Below are 5000 nucleotides of genomic sequence, written 5' to 3'. Positions count from 1 at the left end.
AGCTCTACACAGAGTGAAACATAACTTGATAAAGCTCTACACAGAGTGAAACATGACTTGATAAAGCTCTACACAGAGTGAAACATAACTTGATAAAGCTTTACACAGAGTGAAACATAACTTGATAAAGCTCTATAAAGAGTGAAACATGACTTGATAAAGCTCTACACAGAGTGAAACATGTCTTGATAAAGCTCTACACAGAGTGAAACATAACTTGATGAAGCTCTACACAGACTGAAACATAACTTGATAAAGCTCTACACAGAGTGAAACATAACTTGATAAAGCTCTACACAGAGTGAAACATGACTTGATAAAGCTCTACACAGAGTGAAACATAACTTGATAAAGCTCTACACAGAGTGAAACATGACTTGATAAAGCTCTACACAGAGTGAAACATAACTTGATAAAGCTCTACACAGAGTGAAACATGACTTGATAAAGCTCTACACAGAGTGAAACATAACTTGATAAAGCTTTACACAGAGTGAAACATAACTTGATAAAGCTCTATAAAGAGTGAAACATGACTTGATAAAGCTCTACACAGAGTGAAACATGTCTTGATAAAGGTCTACACAGAGTGAAACATGTGTTGATAAAGCTCTACACAGAGTGAAACATGACTTGATAAACCTCTACACAGAGTGAAACATGACTTGATAAAGCTCTACACAGAGTGAAACATAACTTGATAAAGCTCTACACAGAGTGAAACATGACTTGATAAAGCTCTACACAGAGTGAAACGTGACTTGATAAAGCTCTACACAGAGTGAAACATGACTTGATAAACCTCTACACAGAGTGAAACATGACTTGATAAAGCTCTACACAGAGTGAAACGTGACTTGATAAAGCTCTACACAGAGTGAAACATGACTTGATAAAGCTCTACACAGAGTGAAACGTGACTTGATAAAGCTCTACACAGAGTGAAACATAACTTGATAAAGCTCTACACAGAGTGAAACATAACTTGATAAAGCTCTACACAGAGTGAAACGTGACTTGATAAAGCTCTACACAGAGTGAAACATGACTTAATAAAGCTCTACACAGAGTGAAACATGACTTGATAAAGCTCTACACAGAGTGAAACATGACTTGATAAAGCTCTACACAGAGTGAAACATGACTTGATAAAGCTCTACACAGAGTGAAACATAACTTGATAAAGCTCTACACAGAGTGAAACATGACTTGATAAAGCTCTACACAGAGTGAAACATGACTTGATAAAGCTCTACACAGAGTGAAACATAACTTGATAAAGCTCTACACAGAGTGAAACATAACTTGATAAAGCTCTACACAGAGTGAAACATGACTTGATAAAGCTCTACACAGAGTGAAACATGACTTGATAAAGCTCTACACAGAGTGAAACATAACTTGATAAAGCTCTACACAGAGTGAAACATGACTTGATAAAGCTCTACACAGAGTGAAACATGACTTGATAAAGCTCTACACAGAGTGAAACATGTTTTGATAAAGCTCTACACAGAGTGAAACATGACTTGATAAAGCTCTACACAGAGTGAAACATGACTTGATAAAGCTCTACACAGAGTGAAACATGACTTGATAAAGCTCTACACAGAGTGAAACATGACTTGATAAAGCTCTACACAGAGTGAAACATAACTTGATAAAGCTCTACACAGAGTGAAACATAACTTGATAAAGCTCTACACAGAGTGAAACATGACTTGATAAAGCTCTACACAGAGTGAAACATAACTTGATAAAGCTCTACACAGAGTGAAACATAACTTGATAAAGCTCTACACAGAGTGAAACATAACTTGATAAAGCTCTACACAGAGTGAAACATGACTTGATAAAGCTCTACACAGAGTGAAACATGACTTGATAAAGCTTTACACAGAGTGAAACATGTTGATAAAGCTCTAACACAGAGTGAAACATGAACTTGATAAAGCTCTACACAGAGTGAAACATGACTTGATGAAGCTCTACACAGAGTGAAACATAACTTGATAAAGCTCTACACAGAGTGAAACATGACTTGATGAAGCTCTACACAGAGTGAAACATAACTTGATAAAGCTCTACACAGAGTGAAACATGTCTTGATAAAGCTCTACACAGAGTGAAACATGTGTTGATAAAGCTCTACACAGAGTGAAACATAACTTGATAAAGCTCTACACAGAGTGAAACATGACTTGATGAAGCTCTACACAGAGTGAAACATAACTTGATAAAGCTCTACACAGAGTGAAACATGACTTGATAAAGCTCTACACAGAGTGAAACATAACTTGATAAAGCTTTACACAGAGTGAAACATAACTTGATAAAGCTCTATAAAGAGTGAAACATGACTTGATAAAGCTCTACACAGAGTGAAACATGTCTTGATAAAGCTCTACACAGAGTGAAACATAACTTGATGAAGCTCTACACAGACTGAAACATAACTTGATAAAGCTCTACACAGAGTGAAACATAACTTGATAAAGCTCTACACAGAGTGAAACATGACTTGATAAAGCTCTACACAGAGTGAAACATAACTTGATAAAGCTCTACACAGAGTGAAACATGACTTGATAAAGCTCTACACAGAGTGAAACATAACTTGATAAAGCTCTACACAGAGTGAAACATGACTTGATAAAGCTCTACACAGAGTGAAACATAACTTGATAAAGCTCTACACAGAGTGAAACACAGAGTGAAACATAACTTGATAAAGCTCTATAAAGAGTGAAACATGACTTGATAAAGCTCTACACAGAGTGAAACATGTCTTGATAAAGGTCTACACAGAGTGAAACATGTGTTGATAAAGCTCTACACAGAGTGAAACATGACTTGATAAACCTCTACACAGAGTGAAACATGACTTGATAAAGCTCTACAGAGTGAAACATAACTTGATAAAGCTCTACACAGAGTGAAACATGACTTGATAAAGCTCTACACAGAGTGAAACATAACTTGATTAAGCTCTACACAGAGTGAAACATGACTTGATAAACCTCTACACAGAGTGAAACATGACTTGATAAAGCTCTACACAGAGTGAAACGTGACTTGATAAAGCTCTACACAGAGTGAAACATAACTTGTTAAAGCTCTACACAGAGTGAAACATAACTTGATAAAGCTCTACCCAGAGTGAAACGTGACTTGATAAAGCTCTACACAGAGTGAAACATGACTTGATAAAGCTCTACACAGAGTGAAACATGACTTGATAAAGCTCTACACAGAGTGAAACATGACTTGATAAAGCTCTACACAGAGTGAAACGTGACTTGATAAAGCTCTACACAGAGTGAAACATAACTTGATAAAGCTCTACACAGAGTGAAACATAACTTGATAAAGCTCTACACAGAGTGAAACGTGACTTGATAAAGCTCTACACAGAGTGAAACATGACTTAATAAAGCTCTACACAGAGTGAAACATGACTTGATAAAGCTCTACACAGAGTGAAACATGACTTGATAAAGCTCTACACAGAGTGAAACATGACTTGATAAAGCTCTACACAGAGTGAAACATAACTTGATAAAGCTCTACACAGAGTGAAACATGACTTGATAAAGCTCTACACAGAGTGAAACATGACTTGATAAAGCTCTACACAGAGTGAAACATAACTTGATAAAGCTCTACACAGAGTGAAACATGACTTGATAAAGCTCTACACAGAGTGAAACATGACTTGATAAAGCTCTACACAGAGTGAAACATAACTTGATAAAGCTCTACACAGAGTGAAACATAACTTGATAAAGCTCTACACAGAGTGAAACATAACTTGATAAAGCTCTACACAGAGTGAAACATGACTTGATAAAGCTCTACACAGAGTGAAACATAACTTGATAAAGCTCTACACAGAGTGAAACATGACTTGATAAACCTCTACACAGAGTGAAACATGACTTGATAAAGCTCTACACAGAGTGAAACGTGACTTGATAAAGCTCTACACAGAGTGAAACATAACTTGTTAAAGCTCTACACAGAGTGAAACATAACTTGATAAAGCTCTACACAGAGTGAAACGTGACTTGATAAAGCTCTACACAGAGTGAAACATGACTTGATAAAGCTCTACACAGAGTGAAACATGACTTGATAAAGCTCTACACAGAGTGAAACATGACCTGATAAAGCTCTACACAGAGTGAAACGTGACTTGATAAAGCTCTACACAGAGTGAAACATAACTTGATAAAGCTCTACACAGAGTGAAACATAACTTGATAAAGCTCTACACAGAGTGAAACGTGACTTGATAAAGCTCTACACAGAGTGAAACATGACTTGATAAAGCTCTACACAGAGTGAAACATGACTTGATAAAGCTCTACACAGAGTGAAACATGACTTGATAAAGCTCTACACAGAGTGAAACATGACTTGATAAAGCTCTACACAGAGTGAAACATAACTTGATAAAGCTCTACACAGAGTGAAACATGACTTGATAAAGCTCTACACAGAGTGAAACATGACTTGATAAAGCTCTACACAGAGTGAAACATAACTTGATAAAGCTCTACACAGAGTGAAACATGACTTGATAAAGCTCTACACAGAGTGAAACATGACTTGATAAAGCTCTACACAGAGTGAAACATAACTTGATAAAGCTCTACACAGAGTGAAACATAACTTGATAAAGCTCTACACAGAGTGAAACATAACTTGATAAAGCTCTACACAGAGTGAAACATGACTTGATAAAGCTCTACACAGAGTGAAACATAACTTGATAAAGCTTTACACAGAGTGAAACATAACTTGATAAAGCTCTATAAAGAGTGAAACATGACTTGATAAAGCTCTACACAGAGTGAAACATGTCTTGATAAAGCTCTACACAGAGTGAAACATGTGTTGATAAAGCTCTACACAGAGTGAAACATAACTTGATAAAGCTCTACACAGAGTGAAACATGACTTGATAAAGCTCTACACAGAGTGAAACATGACTTGAT

The sequence above is a fragment of the Cherax quadricarinatus genome, chromosome 99, assembly GCF_038502225.1.
Source record: "Cherax quadricarinatus isolate ZL_2023a chromosome 99, ASM3850222v1, whole genome shotgun sequence".
In the NCBI taxonomy this organism is placed as follows: Eukaryota; Metazoa; Arthropoda; class Malacostraca; order Decapoda; family Parastacidae; genus Cherax; species Cherax quadricarinatus.
This window is presented reverse-complemented; position numbering follows the sequence as displayed.